The 24,303-nt window shown below is 43.2% G+C and overlaps 1 long non-coding RNA gene across 2 annotated transcripts in view; it reads right to left on the bottom strand.

Annotated features, from left to right (window-relative positions):
• The window catches only part of LOC112547565 (uncharacterized), a 231,552-nt gene that overhangs the window by 95,162 nt on the left and 112,087 nt on the right, over positions 1–24,303 (bottom strand). Inside the window, exon 3 of one of the 2 annotated variants that reach the window (XR_003091334.2) lies at positions 21,794–22,014. The exons of the other annotated variant lie outside the window; for it this stretch is intronic. This is a non-coding gene — a long non-coding RNA (uncharacterized LOC112547565). The remainder of the gene's footprint in view (positions 1–21,793; positions 22,015–24,303) is intronic. 2 annotated transcript variants of the gene reach the window in all.

Raw genomic sequence — 24,303 nt, 5'->3', positions numbered from 1 at the left:
TATTTGTATGTTCCACTTTTGACCTTGTTCGGAATAGTTCACCTACCTCTACACATGTGAATGTACATCCTGAGCAAACAAGTAATTCAGAGACAAGATGGGGGAGGTAATATCTTTTACTGGCTTAACCGCTGTTGGTGAGAGAGACAAGTTTTCATACTTACATAGAGGACTTCTTTGGGTTTTCTTTGTATCCACTCAAAAGCTTGTTTCTCTCACTCTCACACCTTGGTTCATTAAAAGATGTGACCTCACCTTGTCCTTTTAAGATCCTGGGACCAACACAGCTACAACACCATCCCATACAGCAAGCAATTCAGGCAGGTTTCTGAAGCTAAATGCTAACAAAACTTCCATTGAGGAGGAGAGAGAAAAAGCCTTGCTGTAAAGAAGCTTTGACAGACCCTTGAAAAAGGTTCTCAGTTATTTTTGACATCCGTCTTACAATATTCACATTTTCACTAGGGTTGAACACACTTCATTACCCTTGTCATGCCTCATCATAACTTCTTGTTAACTTTTCTCATTTTATCCACCTGTCTACTATGGTGTTTTCCCTTTCTAGATTTTTAGCTACCATCCTTCCTCCACTATCAGTTCTTTTCAATACCACATACAGTTGACATCTGACTTCTCTATGCTGGGGCAATTTATCTGGGTTGTGGAATCTAAAGCCAAGGTATCATGAGGCCCATGAAAAATTTAGTCCTTCACTGAGTTTTCTATCTGGTATAACCACCTCATGTTTTATTATTATTTGCATGATAGTAGCATCTACAAGCCACGTTTGAGACTGGACCTTCCTTGTGCTAGACACTGTACAAATACCTATTTTATGACCATACAGTACTAGGAAAAAATGTTACCATGTGTGAGCCAACACTGTTAAATACTAATGTAGAAAAGGCCATTTTAGCTTTAGCAGGTATGTGACATAGAGATATGTTGGTGCCAACTGGCAACAGGTTCACTGCTCTGCGTCAGCAGCTCCTGTCAGGCCTGCCAAACTCATTACATTCAACACAGTTTCCATTGTACTTGTCCAAAAAGTATCTTGTAAGGTATCAAATTAAAAATGTACATCATAGTGGTCATAATAAGCACTGTGAGATGAATATGTAGGTAGTGTGCAAGGAGTTATGGGTGCCAACTAAAATACACTTTAAAAAGTAGAACCAGACAGAACTGTATTTTTTTTTCAGACAGGAAATGCAATATATCTCTCTGTCACATCATCACACATATTAAGCCAACACAGTGGAATCCTCATTTGCATGTGAAGTCAACAGGAAAAACAAGTTGATCAGGAGAGTGCAAAACCAAATAGGGGAGCACCCCAGAGAATAAGCAACGGGAAGAAGAGTCCCATTTGGGCTGCTACCAGGGGCCACGCGGTTGTGAAGGGACGCGTTGTGAGGCAACTGCTCTGGCTGCCCCTTGGGCTAAAGCCATGTTGGGAGCCAGCTGGCACCAGGCCTGAGGCCATGTGGCGGGCAGCAGCTGCCCCCAGGAAGTAAGGCCACAGGCTGGCGGGTGGCTACAGCTAGGGGAATTAGGGCTGTAGGACTGGCGGGCTGCGGCTGCTGCCGGGGATTTTTTTTTTTTTTTTTTTTGGCCTGGCTCAGGGTGGTTTATTGGTCTGGCCTCTGGCCAGAAAGACCCAAGCAGCAGACAGGTGGGGGGAAATGCAGCGATTCTGTAGTGTCTGAAGAAGGCTGTGGATGAGGCAGGATGTTCAAACCCACTGGTCCATATCAGTGCAGTCAGTATTCCAGTGTAGGGCCTGCACTCTCACACATCTTTCCCAGACAGCACTCCCGCAGCTCCGGCCAGGGATGTCAACCCGCCCCCAGGTGGAAAACCAAAGAACTGTCCCACACTGCAGCCAATGGTGCAGTACAATGCCCCGCCCCAAATCCCCAGGCCATTCAGCTCAGGCAGCTACTCAGGCTGGCATGTGAGTCACCAGGAGGGGCCGAGAGGCAGCTTTGCCACAGCCTATTGCATTAGACTGGGTGCTGGTTCTCCCTGGGCTCTAGCCCCAACAGCCCAGAAGAGACACAGGCCCAGTGCTGCTGAGATGCTTGTTCTCAGGGTCCAGCCCAAAGCCAGTCTGAGCTCCCTGGGGCCCGGCTGCAGGGCAGGAAGTGGCTGTAATGGAATCTAAGGGAGCCCGAGCTGCTGCTGGGCTCCTCCCACTACTTACATGAGAGTCTGGTGGGGACTACTCAGTACTCATAGGGGGTTTGGGGCAGCAGAAGGGAGGGAGGAGCAGTGGGGGTTGGAGGAGGAGACAGTGTGGTTAAGAGGTCAGAAGATGAGGCAGGAGCTAATACATCTGCACAGTAGGTAGGGCTTTCTTCCTTAACAATTTATATATATAGTTAGAAACAGGTGGGTGCCCTGGTGGCTCACATCTAGAGAAGTGAATAAGACATCAATATTGGTGCACAAGACAGAACTCACTCTGCTCATGGGTAGGGTTGCTAGATGGTTTAACCAAAAATATCGAACACCCCACCCCCCCCAAAAAAAGCACCAGGAAAAAAATTCTGTTGAGAAAAAAAAGGGGGGAGACAAAAGTTATTGAGAAAAAAAAAGACCCCGACAGCAGTTATTGAGCAAAAAATTTTTTTTTACTTTTTAAAATTAAAAAATCAGCATGGCCCCTTTAAGAAGAGGATTTTTTGCCAGCGTCCATTTTGTTTTTCAGTTCCAGCCACAAGACAAGCCCCTGCAGAACCAGGTAAGCGGGGGAAGGGAATGGAGGCATCCGGAGGGCCCGGCAGAGGTCATGGGGGGCCAAGCGCCAGGCCCAGTTGCTGAGTGTGTTGCAGGGTTGCGAGGTGTCCGGTATTTTCGCCTCCTGGCAGGGAAAAAAATCAGAAAATACCGGACATTTTAGGTGTCTGGCATTTTCTAAATTCTTTTACCAGACAGGAGGCGAAAATACCGGACACCTGGCAACCCTACTCATGGGTGGAAAATCTTGGAGGAAACACTGACTCCAAATCTTTATTCTGAAATAATGGAGAGCTGGAGGACTTCTTCCTCCAACTCATGGTAACCTTCATTTCACACGGAGTAAGGGAAGTCGAAGGAAGAGTGTTCTCCCTTCAACTTCCTGCTGTGCAGACAGCACCAAAGCCGAGTTAATCCATTTTGACTTAAGCTACGCAATTGATGTAGCTGAAGTCGCATAGCTTAATTCGACTTTGGCTCTGCTGTGTAGACGTACCCTCAGTGACTCCAGGAGTTTTAAAACCAAAATATCAATTTTGTTATACAAAACATAAAGCCTTTGAACACTGTGACCTACTAGATGGATTGTTTTATGAAGCTGAAAGCCAAGATTCAGGGAAGAGCATTGGTGAAATCTCAACACACCAGTCTGAAAGTTTTCTTGAAACTGTAAGGCTTCCTGTGGTCCCTTAGACAACCTTATCCAAGACAGCCTCACCAAACACAATAATGTGCTGAGCATATGCATTACATACAGGCTACTTGGTAACAGAGGAAGCAGCAGTCATAGCTTTCAGGAAATGGGAGCCAGAGGTTTAGACCTCCAGAGAAAACTTGCTGTTGCTGTAACACCTACCATAGCATGTAGATTCTCCTGCAGTTATGTGGTGTTCATGCATCTGTTACATAACTATTCCCCCACCCAATTAATGTATGATTCTGTAGACCTAGACAAGAGTAGAAAACATAGGCACCGACTCCCTGGGTGCTCTGGAACTGAAGCACCCAAGGGGAAAAATTAGTGGGTACTTAGCATTCACCAGAACCAAGCTCCCTCCTTCCCCCAGTGCCTCCCACCCTCTGACAACCCCACTGATTTACTTCTCCGCCCTCCTCCAGTTGACTCTCAGAGGCTCCCCTTACTATAAAGTAACCATTTCACAGCATTCAGAGGCTCTAGGAGGGAAGGAGAGGAGGGAGGATGTGGTGTGCTCAGGAGAGGGGGTGGAAAGAGATGGGGTAGGGATGGAGGGAGAGGTTGGGTCCCTCATCCTCCTCCTCTCCCCCCCAGCTACAGCAGAAGTCAGCACCTCTGGTAGACAGAACTGCTCTTGGCTTTGACTCTCATAGCACTTGCAATAGGTAGTTGTGGCCTCCTCTTCCTGAAGAGCTCTTTTATGTGGCTGCCCCATCACCTCTCCTGGGTAAAGGGTATATGAGACAATTAGAAGGGGTAGCGAAGGAAGTATGCTGTATTCAGTATGCTGGTGACACCCAACTATTCTTGTACTCAGACCATGTAGTTCAGTGCTTCACCCTGTATAGATGAGATGGGGGGCATTTGAGATGGGGGGCATTGTGGAGTAAGAGCTGGCTGAACCCCAACCCGACAAGACTGAGGGGATGACAATGAGTTGGAGGAAGCAGTCAGAGGATATGGTGCAAGTTCTACCAGCTCCTTTGACTGAGGTGTGTATCCACCACGAATTACCAATCCCTCCCAGTATAGACTGACGTTGGATCCCAGCTGCTTTGTGACTATTTCAACAGTAACCCACTCAGCATGTTCCCACTTCTGTCTCACTGAGGCTAGGTCTAGACTATAGTCCTTTGTTGGAAAAAGCTACGCAAATTGCACTTCACAATTTGTGGAGCTTTTTCCGATCGCTTTTTCCAGAAGAGGCTTTTCCGACATTTGGCCCCGTCTAGACAGGGCCAAACGGCAGAAAAGCCTCCTCTTTTGGGGGAGCCCTTATTCCCTATGGAATGAGGTATACCGGGCTCCCTGAAAAAGCGTGTTTGCTCTTCCACCAAAAAAAAGCGGAAGAGCAAACGCGTTCTCTGGACGCAGCTGAGTTTTTCCAGGATACCAGAGGCAAGTCTAGATGTACCCTAAGAGGTTGCAAACCTCCCTTTCAGATGCAAACCTGGTCACTGGTACCCATGCTTTTGTTAGCTCACAATTAGGCTAACAGGGTGCACTCTTCCTGTGATTATAAAATCACTTAGAGAAGGCTCCAGGTGCAGAGCACAGTGACTTGGTTACTGAGTGAGGCATCTCACTGGGAACATGACATCAGCATTATGGTGGAATTTAAGCAGTTATGATCCATAAAGGTCTCTAGTCTCCCAGAATCAGGAAGACTAGAGACATTGTAAATGGAAGCAAATGAATAAAATCATTATCTTTATACTAGGATAGGTTAGTACAAGTGAGAGCAAACTCAGATCTTACTCGCAAGAATACTAATGCTTACTAAGCACTTTATGGGTGGGATTTTCAAACTCAGCTTTGGCCTCTCCCTGAACCTACTGAAACCAATTGTAAAGCTCCCTCTGACATCAATGGGAGCAGATTTAGATCAGCGTTGAGGTGCTTTTTAAATTTACAACCCCATGTTGTAAACATTAAATCACTGTGCAAACATTAATCCTCAAAACACCCCTGTAAGGCAGGCACGGGGTATCCCTATTTTATCAGTGGGAAAACTGAAGCACAGTCAGGTTAAGTGATTTATCCTAGATTATAAAAGAAATCAGTATCAGAACCAGAACTAGGACTAGGACTAGGACTAGACTTCCTTGCTCCCCACCCTGTCCTTAAACCACTCCTCTCTCCTATGGAGACTCTTCCGCTGTGCAAGCAACAGAAGAAGAGATTTCTTCTCTGAAACCTGCGGAGAGGAAGTAACATGATCTGAAAGCAGTTTATAACCCTCATAGCTGGTGGGTTGTTTATGAAGAAATGTAGATGCGGTAGGGTGGTGTCACTCTGCACTCTTTACTGACTTACCACAAAAATAGAGGACAAACCCTAACTGGAAACAAGCATTCATGTTTAATTATGCATGATTTCAATCAATTAATGCAATTTGAATAGGTCTTATTTAAAGGGTAAAAAGCTGAATATACCCGTTTCATCAGATCCATTTCAATTGCTAGAGGCAAATTTTGTAAAGCTAGACCAAAGAGACACTGAAAATCTAAAGTGATTTCAGGGTTCCTTTGCCCCTCAGTCCAGCAGAAGTCAGGAAGACAAATTGATTCTTCTTCCAAGAATTCTGACATTCCCTTTGTAATATATGGAGCAGCTTTCTGGCATGTGCCCTTTGATAAATTTCAGCATCTTTGGCAAAGGGAGAGCTGTCTGAAAAAGCAGGAGAGACAACATTTTGTTGAAGCAGTTTCCAGGAAATACATTTCTTTTTCTACTGAAATATCCCAAGATATTTTTCCAACAGATCTCTATAAAATTCTTAATCGTATTAGTCTGTTTCCAACCCAATTACAGTTGCCTCCAGAGTTAGTAGCTCCCAAGTCCTGCAATAAGGCAAAGATATATAACCTGTACCAATGTTATATGACTGCAGTATTAAAGACAAGTATCTTAACAACATTCCTTAATTATAACCTTTGCTAATTTAATAGTACTTGGTCCTTCACCAATGCACAGATGCATGGGGAGAGAATTCTATCACTATTTTCTAGTAGCAATGTAGTAATTAATAACATTGAGCTCTTTTCCTCCATAGATTTCAAACTGCCCTAGTATCATCATCCCCCAATCTTACACAGATCAAGGATTATCCAACAGGCTTGCAGGTCCCAGAATAGAATCCAGGGCTTCTGGGGCCTGCTCCATGCCTAAAACTTAGGTTGACCTAGTCGAGAGACATAATCCAGCCAACCTATGCAATGGTATAGACACCACTAGGTGCACAGAAGAATTCTTTCATTGACCTAGCTGCCATCTCTCTAGGGGATGTATTAATTACAGCAATGGAAAAGCCCCTTTCTTTAGTGTCCATGGTACTGTAATTCTGCTGTGTAGACAAGTCCTTTGAGTCTCAGCCCAGTGAGATATCCAGTAGGCCACACTTCTTAAACTCCAAGTCTTGCTGGTAAATAAATGGCTTGTATGCTTCACATGTAAACCATAAAAAACATTTCACATCAGTGAGAGAGTGACTCTCAATTTTTGTAAAAGGATTATTTAGGCCAGGGGTGTGGAACATTTTTTGGATCAGGGGCCTCTGACCCACAGAAAAATCTGTCAGGGCTGCACACAAGTGAAAAGCAAAGTGAGAAGCCCCTGACTGGGAAGGAAAAAGACACTCCCCACATTCTCCTTGCACACCAGAGCCTAGAGTGTCCCAGGCTAATAGATTGTGCATGCACCAGCCCTGCAGTTGGCTGGCAGCCATAGGGTTGCCAGGTGTCCGGTATTCACCCAGACATTTTCACCCGGTATTTTCGCCTCCTGTCCAGTAAAAAAAATCAGAAAATACCAGACACCTAAAATGTCCAATATTTTCTGATTTTTTCCCTGGCCAGGAGGCAAAAATGCCATGCACCTGGCAACCCTACAAACACTCAGCACACGGCCTCCCCCAAGCCTCCCACCCCAGCTCCCAACACCCCCAGCCCCTCGACCCCATGCTTACCTGATTCCACAAGGCTGCTGGCACAAAATGGCTACTGATCAAGGCTTCCCCTGGGTCTTAGTGCTCAATCACTCCCCTGTTCCTATCCCTGCACTCACTCTTAAAGGGGACATGGTGTTTTAATGCTGTTTTATTTAATTTTTGGTTTTTGCTCAACAACTTTGGTCTCCCCCCCCCCCTTTTTTTTTCCTTCAACAGAATTTTTTCCCGGTGGGGTGTTTTGGGGTTTTTTTTGTTTTTTTGTGGGGGAGGTGTTCAGTATTTTTGTTTCAACCATCTGGCAACCCTACTGGCAGGGCAGGGGCTGGAGCGCCAGTGCAGGCTCCCCAGTGCTGAGCCTCAGGGGCCATTTCCAGGCAAGCCCCTGGGCCTGAGGTTCCCCACCCCTGATTTAGGCAAAGGTATTGTCCAAAATACATGGTGTGAAACAAACAAACTGCCTGAAATGTCTTTCATTTCATAAGCACAAAAGAGGAACTCTGCCCAAAATTAAAACTTTTAGAAGTGACCAGGGCATTAAAAGGCCAATATTACAATGGAGGAATCTGCAAGATCCACTGACATAATAGCTTTAAGAAGACACAGATGTTTCCGCTGAATCAAGTAGACACATATTCTCAAAGGGGCTTCTGAAAACATGCATATCAGACTTTAAGGCATAACCATTTGCATGCACAATCACCTGCATCGTAACATCAGGCATTTTTATGTTTAGTCATTCACACGGGAAAACTGTTTATTTGTGGGAAGAAGTACAGAATTTTTTCCATTAAGAGATTTGCCACAATTTTCAATGGAATTTTAAAATATTAGATTCATATATACAAGAATTCAAAATAAACAAAACTATCTCCTGTGCAGGACATGTTTGATGACATAGAAGTAGTAGCAAATATTGGAAGACACATTGGTTACTAGGACACTACAAGTTGCGCTGGATTTTTGTTACAGCTATTAAAAATCCACAGCTTTCTCTTTACCCCTTATTCCCTGAAAGTAAGGTTAAAACATACAATTGCAATCTTAGCAATAACAACAACAAAAAAGGAAAGGAAAGGTCCGTTAGAATCAACAATCCCCTTCTGTCCCCTATGAAAATAAAATTCAAAGGAGAACAATGCAGCAATAAGTGACAATGTCTAACCATACCTAATACAAATACTAGTGGGAAACTAGAGCACGAGGAGTAACGAGGAGTAATGGTAGTTCGGAATAGGAAGCCTAATCCGAACTACCTAGTCCGTGCCGCATGTAGCCGCGGGCATGGAGTCCGAACTAGCGGACATTTAAAAATGGCGGCACCCGGCAAGATGCAAATGAAGCCCGGGAAATTCAAATCCCGGGCTTCATTTGCAACTTCGGTTGCCTACATTAACCACCCTAGTTCGAACTAGGGTGGTAGTGTAGACATACCCATACAAAGTACACTAAGATCTGGTGCAATAATAATGACATATGGCCTGCTAGGTTTTGTGGTTTCTTTTGAACCAGCTTTGACTGACAACTGCTTCTCCATCACAAAATCACAAATAGCATAAAAATGACATAGCAGGTTCCAGCCAGTTGTTATTTCTAGAGGAGGGAATGAAAAAAACACATACTAATGGTTTCTCCAAAAGAACAACAATAATTATTTTTATATTGAATCCACCACAGGCATCAGGAAAAAACGGGGAAGTGGTCAAGTTTGGTTCAGTTACTACTAGAGCTCATGATCCTCTATATTTTTGTTAGTCTCTAAAGTGTCACAGGACTCCTATTATTACAGCAAGTAAAGGGAATACAGAAGGGGATCAATATGCAATAAACACATCCTATTTCTGACATGTAAGTAATTTGATTAAACTATAATATAGTGTTTTTTTAAAGGAAAGCAGGTGAGGCCTTAAATACCAGCAAAGTTAAATGATTTGTGTCTGAGATATTGGTTCTGACTCCAGGAACCAGACAGTAAAATTAAGTAAAAATCAGAGATTTGCATCAAGCCCCTCCTCAACCTCCTACCCTGACGCCTGCACACCACACGCCACCAGACCCCTGACCTGAAGGATCTGGGCAATGCTGGAGAAGTCTTCTGGTTATTATTTTTAAACATGAGATGAACTGATGGTCTGAGATCCTGATTAGGGCTAGCTTTTCTCACTATTCTCTTGGTCTTTGTTATTTTCAATGCCATAAGAATGGCTATACTGGATCAGACCAAAAGTGCATTTAGCCCAGTATCTTGTGTCCCAACAGTGGCCAATGCCAGGTGCTTCAGAGGGAATGAACAGAACAGGTAATCATCAAGTGATCAGTTCCTGTTGCCCATTCACAGCTTCTGGCAAACAGAGGTTAGGGACACCTTCATTGCCCATGCTGGCTAATAGCCATTGATGGACCTATCCTCCATTAATTGATCTAGTTTTTTTAACCCTGTTATAGTCTTGGCCTTCACAATATCCTCTGGCAGGGAGTTCCACAGGTTGACTATGTGCTATATGAAGAAATACTTCCTTTTTGTTTGTTTTAAACCTACCGCCTATTTATTTCATTCGGTGACTCCTAGTTCTTGTGTTCTGAGAGGAGTAAATAGCACTTCATTATCTACTTTCTCCACATGACTCATGCATTTATAGACTTCTATCATGTCAGCCCTTAATTGTCCCTTTTCCAAGATAACAAGTCCCAATCTTATTAATCTCGCTTCATACAGAAGTTGTTCTATACCCCTAATCATTTTTGTTGCCTTTTTCTGAAACTTTTCCAATTCCAATATATCTTTTGAGATGGGTTGACTACATCTGCATGCAGTGTTCAAGATGTGGATGGGAGATAGATTTATACAGAGGCAACATATTTTCTGTTTTATTATCTATTCTTTTCTTAATGACTCCCAATATTCTGTTTGCCATTTTGACAGCAGCTGCAACATTGAGTGGATATTTTTAGAGAACTATCCATAGTGACTCCAAGATCTCTCTCTTGAGTAATAACGGCTAATTTAGACCCCTTCATTTTATATGTAGACATGGGATTATGTTTTTCAATGTGCATTACTTCCCATTTATCAACACTGAATTTCATGTGCCATTTTGTTGCCCAATAACCCTTAAAAAAAAAAAGATTCCTTGGCAACTCTTTGCAGTTTGCTTTGGATTTAGCTATATTGTTTTGTATCATGTGCAAATTTTGCCACCTCACGGTTTACTCCTGCCAAAGGTTTCTTTGTCTCCAGAGTGGGCTTTCCCACATCAGGGTGACTAGATCTGCAGTGCAAAACTTTATATCTGGCTAGTAATAAAGAAAATGGGACTGAGTCCACACTGTGGAGATTGATCAGCTCTAACTGTGCACACATTTTAAAGACATTTTGAGAAAATATTAATAGATGTATTTATATTCTAGGTTGCAACTTGCCCTTATTTTCTTCACAGGTAGAGGATAATGGAGATAGGAGACCTCCACTGGATTCTCAATTTTCAGTTCCTGCCACGATCATCTTTATAGAGAAGAAACTTTAGAGAAGCCCCGTTTGGCAAAAACTGTAGTGCTTTTGGCTGACAAGCAAAGCAAGGTGGCTTGTTCAACAACAAGGGGCAGAATACATTGCTATCAATGTTTCAAAAGAAAGTATCAGAATAGACAGAGAATCAAGTAGATCATTTAACCTATCTGGGGTGTGAGATATCTAATGACAGTGACACCATGCTAGAAATCTAGTAACAAATATGAAAAGCAGCAAACAATTTTCACAAACTTGAAAAAAAAATTAAAGTAGCATGATCAGCAATATCTAAGCAGAGTCATGCAAATCCATTACAGCAACTGATAAGATTGAATTATCCCAAAGTAAGCCCCTGTGGAAAATTTTCAGAGTCTATTGGAAAGTGTTTATTGCAAAAATATCAGAAATTCGAAGTAGAGCTCAAAGTATCAAATATGACAAGAAAACAATGATGGATCTATTTAGGACATGCTTGAAGGATATCATTAACATGACCCTCCTATGTCAATGGATAGCATGAAAAACAGGTGCAAAGAGAATGACCTAGTGAATCATTACATAGATCTGTAGAGAAAACCCTAAATTCAGCAACACAACACTCAAAAGCCTGAACAGAACAGCACAAAATCAAAATATATAGCAGCAACTGGTGGATGTCCTATAGTGATAGAGATGCAGCCGTGTTAGTCTGGTCTAGCTGAAACAAAAGACAGAACTATGTACCACTTTAAAGACTAACAAGATGTCCTATGCACCTAAGGGTACGAGAGGATAAAGAAAGAAGAAAAACAAGAGGAAGAAACAAAATACAGGACTATGTAGCACTTTAAAGACTAACAAGATGGTTTATTAGATGATGAGCTTTCGTGGGCCAGACCCACTTCCTCAGATCAAATGAGTCTGGCCCACGAAAGCTCATCATCTAATAAACCATCTTGTTAGTCTTTAAAGTGCTACATAGTCCTGTATTTTGTTTCAGCTACACCAGACTAACACGGCTACATTTCTATCACTATTCTACAAGAGGAAGAAGTGTGAGATGTATGCTGCAGAGGTAGAACTCTCTCATTCATTGATCAAAACCTCCCCCTACACCTATGTACATGAGATGGGGCATGGGATGCAGAACTTAAAAACACAAATATTCCATAGCCCCTGCAAACTCTGGACTGAAGAGTAAAACTCAAGGGTCTAGCAGTTGTCAGAACAGGTAAAGGCACTTGCTTTTCATTCTTGATTACCTGTCTTGAAATTCTGCTTTCAATGACATGAGAAAAAAAACACCATGAGGGAAAAATATCGCCCCGATCCTACATTTCACATCACAATTCCACACAATCACCCCTCAAAAAGTAAGTCATAAGACCAGGGGTGGGCAAAAGGGCCTCCACAGGCTGGATCCGGCCTGCCAAGTGGATGTATTTAGCCCGTGGAGGCCCTGCCACTCCCCCACCCTGCCAGGACCAAGTGGCACTTTGAAGCACCACGCACTGCTTGCAGGGCAGGGGGGAGAGCAGAGGAGGCTTCGCATGCTCCCCCGCCTCCAGGCCAATCAGGGCCTGGGGAATAGGGTTACCAGACGGTTTAAAAAAAATACCAGACACACTTGATCTCAGATCGGGGGCAGAGGGTGGAGAAACCGGCCAGGAGGGGAGCGGGGCTGGCCAGAAGGAGGTCGGGGGGAGCAGGGCTGGCCAGGGGGTGGAACCGGCCAGTGGGGAGCAGAGCTGGGCCGGGCACACGCAGATCCCAGGGTGCTGCCCATCCCACGCACAGTCCTGGCAGGGTGCATGGGCAAGTCTGGTCCCGGGGGTTCCATCCTGCCCCAGCCCTGCCCCCTCCTCTCTACTGTGTAATTGCGTACTGCCTGGCTGGTAGACACGCTCACACAGTGTGAGTGTGTCTACCAGCCAGGCGATACGCAATTATGTACTGATACTCATGATAATAATAAAAACTTAATTAGAAAATACCGGACATTTATATGTCTGGTATTTTCTCAATTTGTTTCCCAGAGAGAAAGCTCAAATATCGGACATCGGGCAACCGTACCTGGGAGTGGGGGATCTGTGTGAAGCTTCTTTCATCCTGCCCCAGCCCTGCGAGGAGTCCACAGCACTTCAAAGTGCTGCGCACTGCTCGCAGGGCGGGAGGAGGCTCCCCGCGCTCCCCTGCCCCCAGGCCCTGATTGGCCTGGGGTGGGGGAGCGTGCCAAGCCTCTTCCAGGGCATGGGTGCCTAGTAGGAAGGAAGGGCAAAGGGGCTTCCCCACCCCCAGATCAATCATGGTCTGGGGTGGGATAGCCCCACCCCTTCCCATTTAGGCCCTTCCTCTTCCAGGATGACCGGGGCTACTTAAAAAATTTTTGAAGTGGCCCTCGGGCAAAAATTATTGCCCACCCCTGCATAACGCAATACCATCAAGAGCATTAACAGTAGATCCGGATTGAGGTGCATTAGCTGAAGCACATGACAAAGTGTATACCACATTGCAGTCTTTTTCACTAGTGCTTTGCAAAGTGTATGCTCACACAATTCTGAAGATTTGGAAGCAGAGAACAATAACAAAATGGGCTTATTAAAAGAAATAAATATAAAGGTCTCTAGGCACATAGTAGGTAAAGGAATGATGCAGGGAGGAATGTGGAAAAGGGTTTTATGATGTCTAGGATTAAGGAAGTTAGGACAACTGCTCTGTGTAAACTGATCTGAGATAAAAGAAGGAAATGGTCTCCTTTGATGAAACATTGAGGCCTGGTTTAGAATAGGTTCAGCTGCATTGTGCCGGAACAGGAACTCTGATAATAAAAACATTTTAATGTGGTGTTTACCCCCCAAAACATTAATGAATAAAAATAAATAAATGCCCAGCTAACCAGTAAATGCAATGAAGCTATTCCAGTTTAAACACTGCACAGCATCATGTTAAGATTTCAGCTAGCTAGAAATTGAGTTTTCATTAGAATTTTCCTGATTATTTAGGGTTGCAACAAGATTGCTTAGCATTTCACATTGGCTGTATCACTATAACATGAGTAAGAGGCAGAAATAGGGGGACTGTGGAATGTTTGGTATTATAAATCAGTCAGTTAAAGAAAAATCAGGACTCTGAACCAATATCTATATCACACACAGCCTTTGTCGAGTTTGCTTATTAACTTGTTTTGTATGGATTGTTACTGTCCTAAAGTCACAAAAGCTGAAGCCCTCTTGTTCTCACTCATTTGGGTTACTTTTTTCCAGTCCGCTACTGCTGTCTGTCAGGGTGTGATCTCTTTGAACACATCAAATGAGTCAAATGCACAATTCAATGGCCAGACACTTCAAGTCATAACAAGCTAGTGAAGCGAGCTAATTCTGCTTGCAAAAGAATTAGCCTTTATTAGCCACTAATACCAGTTTTTACCCTGCATAGCCCTTTAACCAGCTGCAGCTCCATTGACTTCACTGATTACAATTGGCATGTCTGGTTATGGAGAACTTACAGAGATTTCTAGGAGTTATCTTACTAGGGTATGAAAAAAATGGGGTTAATGAAACTGCCACAATTTAGACACCCATGTATGCCATTTCCTGTGATAAAGTCTCCAGATCCAGCAAGCTTCTTAAGCATGTGCCTATAGACTAACTTTAAACCAGTGTGGCCCACTTTGAGAAAGCTGCTCTACATTCTCAGTTTCTACAGAGTTGAGAAGTGAGTCATCTTGCGCTGGAGAGTGATGGCCCAGTTCTTCTAATAGAAATTAGAACAGGAAAAAGACCAGGATGAAATCTTGGCCCCGCTCAAGTCACTGTGAGTTTTGCCATTGATTTAAAAGGGGGTGAGAACTGCATCCAATAAATGTATAGTTCTATATGAGTATAGCTGGGTAACTATAAACTTACACCATTACAGATCCCAGCTCTCACAACATGCTGGGGCTTTCAACGAATAGGAAAGACAGCAAGTTAATTTTAATGGGCTCTGGGACTTACTATACAGAAAGGCTGCTCAAGTAACTCTGAGGCTATGTCTACACTGTCCCCATTTTGCACAAAAAAATATGCAAACGAAGCGAAGCATGGAATATCGCCACACCTCATTTGCATAATTAATTAGGCTTTTGCACAAAAAGGAGCTGTATACACGGCTCCTTTTTGCACGAAAAAAGGTGGAAGAACAGCTCTTGTGCAAAAGCCTCAAGGAAAAACGGAGCTTAATTAATTATGCAAATGAGGCACTGTGATATTCCATGTTTTGCCTCATTTGCATATTTTTTGTGCAAAACGGAGGCATGTAGACATAGCCTGAATGTCCTTACTGACTATAAATGCACAAATTTGGTTGGCCTACTTTCAAACGTGTGTGGGTTCAAAGTTCACCTCAGAGTCAAATATGTTCAGTTTTGTATTCCACTTTAAAGACTGGGGGAGGGGGGGACTTCAATACAGCGAAGCTGTTGGCAGTGGGAGTAAGGGAGCACAGTGGGGAAGAAATAAAAATTCTAATTTAGAAAAATAAGTACAATATTTAGATCACACATCAATTTCCAGGTCAGCTTTGCGGCACTGTTGCAGCAGAGGCTTTCCTTTAACCTTTGTTGGTTATTTGGTAGAGAAGTTCAAGACCTACTTCATTTTCTAGTGGGCAGTGCAAAAACTACCACCATAGTCGGCACTGTGGTTGAGAAAACAGAGAGGCCAAGGACTGAGGGTCTGAATTTTCCTCTTACCTTCATTGGCAAAGTGGTATACCCTTTCATTGCCTGTTCTGTGACTGTTCTATGAAGACAATAGTCTCTTGAGGCCATTGATCTTGTTCCTTTCACAACTATAAGCTTTTGAAGGAGAGAAACAAAAAGCTCTCTCCTACAACAGGAAGCTGACTCCTAACTGCCAGAACAGAATTCCATCTGCATATTAATTTTTCTAGAGAGAAGGCAATGAGTAGGGAATTTCTCCTGGAAGATACATTTCTTCTGGAATATGACTAGTGATGGAGAGCAGCAGCTCACCATCTAAGGTGCAGACAATTCAAAATCCAAACTGCGGGGCACATAAAAAGAACAGCAGAAGAGGAAAGAGTAAACTCAATTTAAATGTCTTTAATAAAAATATTTTCTATGGGATCAGACACTGATGTCAGAGTTTTACCGTTTAAAATCCAAAAAATAAATTCTGCTGGGAATTGAAGAGAACATGGGCTGAAAACAATAGATGGGCATTTTAGAGAGAGCACAGATGAAGTGCCCAGATCTAAGTCATTCCTCTGCTTGCATAGGAGTGAGAAATAGAAGAACGAGGGGGCCTTTCTCCCCACTAGCGTACCCATGCAGAGAAGACAGATCTGACTCCAAGTTCTGGGGAGCATAAAGGGGTAGAGGCTAGTCATCACAGCTAAATTCAGGGTTGTTTCTGGGTGAGAGTCAGATGTGGTTATATCTCTCCATCTCCTCCCATGTGCCTAAATGGCTATCCTGCAGAGACCATGTGTGTCTGTTTTACACTTACAGAAAGGAATGTTGCTCCCCTCATTTCTAGAGGATTTACAAAGACATAGACAGGCTCTCAACCTGGGGATCACAAACAGGTCCAAGGTGATTTTGACCAAGTTCCTTTTCTTTATAACTAGATTGGAGGTGGCCCTAGAAGTATTGGGGGTGGTCCTGAAAATTTCTCTTGTTGTAACATGGGATCATGGCTTAGGAAAGGTTGAGAGCCAAAGGAATACCATAAGAAGGATCTAACCCTAAAGGAGTGCACTCCTTCTCTCTCCCTACCATAGCCAATGCTCATAAGGGCCATACATGATAATAATTGTGTCTACAGTAGCATTGTTCTTAAAATATCCAATCATTGCACCACCATCAAACAGTTTTTCCAGGTCACTTGGAAGTAACAACAGACAGGTGCTGGCACTTTAACCACCCTAGTATTTAATCAGCAGATCTAAGTGACATAGCAGCCTCTCTCTAGTAGCCCTTCCAATATTGCTAGCACCAAAAGAGCACACAGATGGCAGTGAAGTTACAGGAAGGCTGTGTCTACACTGGGCCACTTATTCCGGAAAAGCAGCCGCTTTTCCGGAATAACTTGAAAGCTGTCTACACTGGCAACTTGCTTTTCCGGAAAAGCAATGACTATCTATTGTAAGATTGTTAGTGTTTTTCCAGAAAAACTATGCTGCTCCCGTTCGGGCAAAAGTCCTTTTCCGGAAAAACTATTCCGGAAAAGGGCCAGTGTAGACAGCACAGTAGTCTTTTCCGCAAAAAAGCCCCGATCGCGAAAATGACGATCAGGGCTTTTTTCCGGAAAAGCGCGTCTACATTGGCCACGGACGCTTTTCCGGAAAAAGTGCTTTTCCAGAAAAGCATCCTGCCAATGTAGACGCGCTTTTTCCGGAAATACTTATAACGGAAAACTGGTTCGTTTTAAGCATTTCCGGAAAAGGGTGCCAGTGTAGACGTAGCCGAAGAGTTGAATGTAGTCAAGACCATAGGGAAGCATCTGCATCGTCAGATCCCCCTTGCAAAAGAACATCAGCCATTAAAAAGATATATGGCTGTTTTTCACAGAGTACAAAAGAATGGTATATTTTGAAGCAGAAAAACTAGCAAAGATTCCCCATCCTCCCCTGTAGCCAATGGAAAAGTTCTGGAAAGGATCTGGATCAGCGCCCTGATACAAAAAACAACAAAAAACTCTCATGGAAGGGAAAAATTTACCCCGGTTTGACCCTGAGATCACACAAGAAAAATTAAGGCCCTGTTTTGTGCTCGTGCAATGTATCTGCTCTGGGGGGGGTTAAACCAAAATAGTAGTGTAGTTGCACAAGATACACAGACCCTGAGAATATATTTACAGTCAAATAAGTAAAGTCTCCATTGTGTAATACTGCCAGGGATAACGACAATCTCAGCAAATTTCTGCATTTGATGCATCAGGGATGGGGTTGCCATTGACCCATGGGAAAGGGCAAACTTGAAAGGAGGGATTACGAGTTGCCCAGAACAACTTAGATTAAATCTGTTTCATGATGAAAATCAGGCTCAGATCTATGCTTATATTTTTCCTTCCTACTATTCGCTGTTGAACAGTTGAGAACAATGCCAGATCTTTCACAGAGAGATTCAATGTTGTATAGAAAGGAAACTGGAAAGTACTCTCTCTGTCTTCCTTGACTAGCCCAAAAGATAATTTTACTGGTATTTGTGATCGTCTGCCAGAAAACTCAAAAGCCTCATTTGATTTTAGTTATACTGGTATGGGAAGTGAATTTCTTAAGAGACATGAGGATTTGGATATGGATATGGATATAAGCAGCCACAAGAAAATATTTAATGTTTCCGGAAACTTCTTTGCAACTGTAAATTAAATATTTCTAGAGAGTATTCTGTTCCTCCGACCGCTACAGATTTATCAATACTTGGAATTCCTTTCCTCAACTGATGTTGGTAGAATCACTTGCCTATTAATACCAATGATATTTGGAGGAAAATAGATTACAAAATACTTGAGTATGATTATTCTTCATCAAACACTATTGTCTTCAAGCCCACTCCAATCACTATATCCAGAGTCAAAAGAATGTATCTCTGTAGCTCACATTGGCACTTCAGAAAACATAAAGGTGTATCCTTAGAGATAGCCGCCCCCGCCCCTGGTACCCGAGCATTTCAAAGGGGCCTGAAGCTTCTAGCCACTGCTGCTGCTACTGTAACAGTGACAGGAGCCCTGGGCCCCTTTGAATTGCCCCAGAAGCGTCACTCTCCCAGGCTCTGTTGTCTGGGGGTTGGGGGCAATGCCATGCTCTGGGTGGCACTAAGGCCAGACTGTCCTCTGCTGTGCCTCTTCCTCTTGAGGCCCCCCCCCCATACACCTTGCCCCTGGCCTGTAGTGACTGTTGGCCCTACAGAATACTGTGGACTTTTTAGGAACATAGAATCATAGAATAATAGGACTGGAAGGGACCTCAAGAGGTCATCAAGTCCAGCCCCCCGCCCTCAAGGCAGGACCAAGCTCCGTCTACACCATCCCTGACAGATGTCTATCTAACCTGTTCTTAAATATCTCCAGAGAGGGAGATTCCACCACCTCCCTTGGCAATTTATTCCAATATTTGACCACCCTGACAGTTAGGAATTTTTTCCTAATGTCCAATCTAAACCTCCCCTGCTGCACTTTAAGCCCATTACTCCTTGTCCTGTCCTCAGAAACCAAGAGGAACAAATTTTCGCCTTCCTCCTTGTGACACCCTTTTAGATATTTGAAAACTGCTATCATGTCCCCCCTTAATCTTCTTTTTTCCAAACTAAACAAGCCCAGTTCATGAAGCCTGGCTTCATAGCTCATGTTCTCTAAACCTTTAATCATTCTTGTCGCTCTTCTCTGTACCCTTTCCAATTTCTCCACATCTTTCTTGAAATGTGGCGCCCAGAACTGGACACAGTACTCCAGCTGAGGCCTAACTAGTGCAGAGTAGAGCGGCAGAATGACTTCACGAGTTTTGCTTACAACACACCTGTTGATACAACCTAGAATCATATTTGCTTTTTTTGCAACAGCATCACACTGTTGACTCATATTCAACTTGTGGTCCACTATGACCCTTCGATCCCTTTCCGCCATGCTCCTTCCTAGACAGTCGCTTCCCATCTTGTATGTACGGAACTGATTGTTCCTTCCTAAGTGGAGCACTTTGCATTTCTCTTTATTAAACCTCATCCTGTTTACCTCTGACCATTCCTCTAACTTGCTAAGGTCATTTTGAATTATGTCCCTATCCTCCAAAGAAGTTGCAACCCCACCCAGTTTGGTATCATCTGCAAACTTAATAAGCGTACTCTCTATCCCAATATCTACATCATTGATGAAGATATTGAACAGTACGGGTCCCAAAACAGACCCTTAAGGAACTCCACTTGTTATCCCTTTCCAGCAGGATTTAGAACCGTTAACAACAACTCTCTGATTACGGTTATCCAGCCAATTATGCACCTACCTTATCGTGGCCCTATCTAGGTTATATTTGCCTAGTTTATCAATAAGAATATCATGCGAGACCGTATCAAATGCCTTACTAAAGTCTAGGTATATGACATCCACCGCTTCTCCCTTATCCACAAGGCTCGTTATCCTATCAAAGAAAGCTATCAGATTAGTTTGGCATGACTTGTTCTTCACAAACCCATGCTGGCTATTCCCTATCACTTTATTACCTTCCAAGTGTTTGCATATGATTTCCTTAATTACCTGCTCCATTATCTTCCCTGGCACAGACGTTAAACTGACCGGTCTGTAGTTTCCTGGGTTGTTCTTATTCCCCTTTTTATAGATGGGCACAATATTTGCCCTTTTCCAGTCTTCTGGAATCTCCCCTGTCTGCCATGATTTTTCAAAAATCATAGCTAAAGGCTCAGATACCTCCTCTATCAGCTCCTTGAGTATCCTGGGATGCATTTCATCAGGACCTGGTGACTTGCTGACATCTAACTTTCCTAAGTGATTTTTAACTTGTTCTTTGTGTATCCTATCTTCTAAACTTACCCTCTCTCTGCTTATATTCACTACGTTAGGCACACCTCCAGACTTCTCGGTGAAGACCGAAACAAAGAAGTCATTGAGCATCTCTGCCATTTCCAAGTTTCCTGTTACTGCTTCTCCCTCCTCACTAAGCAGTGGGCCTACCCTGTCCTTGGTCTTCCTCTTGCTTTTAATGTATTTATAAAAGGTCTTCTTGTTTCCCTTTATGCCTGTAGCTAGTTTGATCTCATTTTGTGCCTTTGCCTTTCTAATCTTGCCCCTGCATTCCCGTGTTGCTTGCCTATATCCATCCTTTGTTATTTGTCCTAGTTTCCATTTTTTATATGACTCCTTTTTTATTTTGAGATCATGCAAGATCTCCTTGTTAAGCCAAGCTGGTCTTTTGCCGTATTTTCTGTCTTTCCTACACAGCGGAATTGTTTGCTTTTGGGTCCTTAACAACATCCCTTTGAAATACTTCCAACTCTCCTCAGTTGTTTTTCCCTTCAGTCTTGCTTCCCATGGGACCTTACCTACAAGTTCTCTGAGCTTATCAAAATCTGCCTTCCTGAAATCCATTACCTCAATTGTGCTGGTCTCCCTTCTACCTTTCCTTAAGAGCATGAACTCTATTATTTCATGATCACTGTGCCCTATACTGTCTTCCACTTTCAAGTTCTCAACTAGTTCCTCCCTATTTGTTAAAACCAAATCCAGAACAGCTTCTCCTCTGGTAGCTTTTTCAACCTTCTGAAACAGAAAGTTGTCTCCAATGCAGTCCAGAAACTTATTGGATAGCCTGTGCCCCGCTGTGTTAGTTTCCCAACATATGTCTGGATAGTTGAAGTCCCCCATCACCACAAAATCTTGGGCTTTGGATAGTTTTGTTAATTGTTTAAAAAAGGCCTCATCCACCTCTTCCACCTGGCTAGGTGGCCTGTAGTAGACTCCTAGTATGATATCACCCTCGTTTTTTACCCCTTTTAGCTTAACCCAGAGACTCTCTACACAGCTATCTCCTACGTTCATCTCCACTTCAGTCCAAGTGTGTACATTTTTAATATACAAGGCAACCCCTCCTCCCTTTTTTCCCTGTCTGTCCTTCCTGAGCAAGCCGTACCCTTCCATACCAACATTCCAATCATGCGTCCCATCCCACCAGGTTTCTGTAATACCAATGATAACATAGTTGTATTTATTGGTTAGCAATTCCAGTTCTTCCTGCTTATTACCCATACTTCTCGCATTTGTATATAGGCATCTAAGATACTGATTTGATCTTGCCTCCCTGTTGTGCCATGACCCTCCTTTCTCCTTGCCATTATAGGCCGTAGTCCCCCCCATTTCCAACACATCTCCCAGTCCCGCACATTCAGCACTTACCTGTGGGCTTTGCTCACCTGTCCCCGTCGAACCTAGTTTAAAGCCCTCCTCACAAGGTTAGCCAGTCTGTGTCCAAACAAGGCCTTCCCGCTCCTGGAAAGGTGAACTCCATCTCCGCCAAGCAGTTCTTCCTGGAAGCGCACCCCGTGATCAAGGAAGCCGAATCCCTCCTGGCGACACCATCTTCGCAGCCAGGCATTCACCTCCAGGATGCACCTCTCTCTGCCCGGGCCCCTACCTTTGACAGGAAGGATCGAAGAGAATACCACCTGCTCTCCAAACTCCTTCACCCGTACTCCCAAAGCCCTGTAGTCACACTTGATCCGCTCATGTGAGCGGATCAACATGTGAGCACACCTCATGGGCTGGTCTGCCTTTTCCTCCATCTATAGAGGCAAAGCTATGCAGTCTGGGTTTTTAGGTATTCTTTAACCCTTGACAATTAAATCTTCACAATTTCTACTTTATTTTTTTCTCCTTGAATCCAAAGTTAATACATTAAAGGGACCTTGTCAGATCACGTCTGGCCCTAAAAATAAGTTCTTACAAAAGGTAAGATCAATAGAATCTCTACATAGCTATTACTTTAACATCAATAATTTTTAATAAAGCATTTTTCTGCAATCCAAATAATGTATCTCTGGATTAGCACCTGAAGATCTCATGTTAACTCTAAACTGACTGTGCTTCTGGTTCCTTCGTTTATACTGCAGCTGGGTCCCTTGTTTATACTGCAGCTCACCTTTTAAGGCAGAAATCTATGTTCTCCCTTCTCTTCCTCCCTATTCTGGGCCAGATGCACCCACATTGTGGATACATGGGGTACAGTTTGCTGGATATTCATAATGAGGAATATCAGGTGGAGATATTACCACTACCTTTCACCCAAGACAGACAGTTTTAAAAACCCCACTGAGTCTATTCTATATCCTCAGCCTAAAGGGATGTCTAAGACAGGCATTTCATCAGCACATCTCCTGCTTCCATGACCCTACTTCACTCTGATCTGGATGGATCCACGCTAGCTAGTAGGGATGTAAAATCCTGGTTAGTCAATTAACTGGTTGACCATTATGTTTAACCAGTTAACTGATTAAAAGGGGTGGGAGGCTACTCCAGCCCACTGGTTAACCATAACTGGTAAGCATCATCCAGGTGATGCTTACCAGTTAACCATTCATTTCCCTAGTAGTCAGCTCAAAGCTCCATTGTAAAAGGTCTGAAGACTTGCATCACTGCATCTCAGCACCTGGCCCTCTTTCCATCATTGAGGCCCAGAGCCCAAGGTTTGCAAAATGACTAGTGATTTTGAATGCCTCCATTTTTGAACAGCCAACCAGGCCCTGTAACAAGCCTCAATTTTTCACAAGGTGGGTTCTAAGAACTTCTTTAAAAAATCATTTTCCCTTAAGGTGTCTCAAGTTTGACCCCCTAAAAAGCTAATTGCTTTTGAAAATCTTGGCCTATGTTGCACCAGCAAGTCATCTAGTCAATTGTACCATTTTTTTCAGAGGCAACTATTGTGTTTATATGAAAAGGTAGTATTATGACATGTAAATAAACCCAATGTAATGTTCAGAAGCTTCAGGGGGTAGCCGAGTTAGTCTGTTACAGAAAAAAACAACAAATAGTCTGGGAGCACTGTAAACACTAACAAAACATGTAGATGGTATCATGAGCTTTCGTGGGCACTGCCCACGTTTTCAGATGACCAGTCATCTGAACTCCGAACATCTGAAGAAGTGGGCTGTGCCGAATGAAAGCTCATGATACTATCTACATGTTTTGTTAGTCTATAAACTAACCATTTGTTGTTTTTTTCCAATGTAATGTGATAGGCACTGTTTGATTCTATTCCCCTGTGTGATTATGATAGTTACTATCTCAGAAGCCCTACCCTTGGACCAGGATTCCATTGTGGTAGGTGTTATACAAACACAGAATAAATGATAGCCCCTATACCAAAGAGCTTATGAGCTAATTAATCTATTTTGTAGCTGTACTGTTTATTTCCTCTCCCTTTCTGCATGAATGTGTATAAACTAGGTTTCAATTGGGACAAAGTTGAAATGTCAATATTTTACACAGAACAAAACATCTCAAAACATTCTAGTTCAGAAATAATAAAGTGGATTGTTTCGCATTTTCTGTCCAAATGAAACAGCTTAATATTCCCAAATCAAAATGTTTAGTTCTGGTCTCTTGAACTGACCCAAATGTTTCATTTCATTTTCATCCTATGACGCACTATGCTATTCAGTCATAGAAGTGACTGTGTTGCAGCATACATGATTTAACCCAGACAGAGAGCCCGGCCCATAGGAAACAATGGGGACATCGGGCACCTCAAATTACAATTCCAGGAAGCAATGCGCCACAATAGGGAAATACAATTCAACGCGCCACTGACTCAAAACTAAAAATGTTGAATAATTCAACAAACTGAAATATGCCAATTTAACCAGTGTTCCCTGTAAGCTGAGCACTTGGGCAGCCACCCAGAGAGATTCAAATGCCACCCAGTTAA

This window comes from Pelodiscus sinensis, chromosome 3, assembly GCF_049634645.1.
Source record: "Pelodiscus sinensis isolate JC-2024 chromosome 3, ASM4963464v1, whole genome shotgun sequence".
Lineage (NCBI taxonomy): Eukaryota > Metazoa > Chordata > Testudines > Trionychidae > Pelodiscus > Pelodiscus sinensis.
Note: the sequence above shows the minus strand (reverse complement) of the source record. Positions and strands in the feature narration are given on the sequence as shown.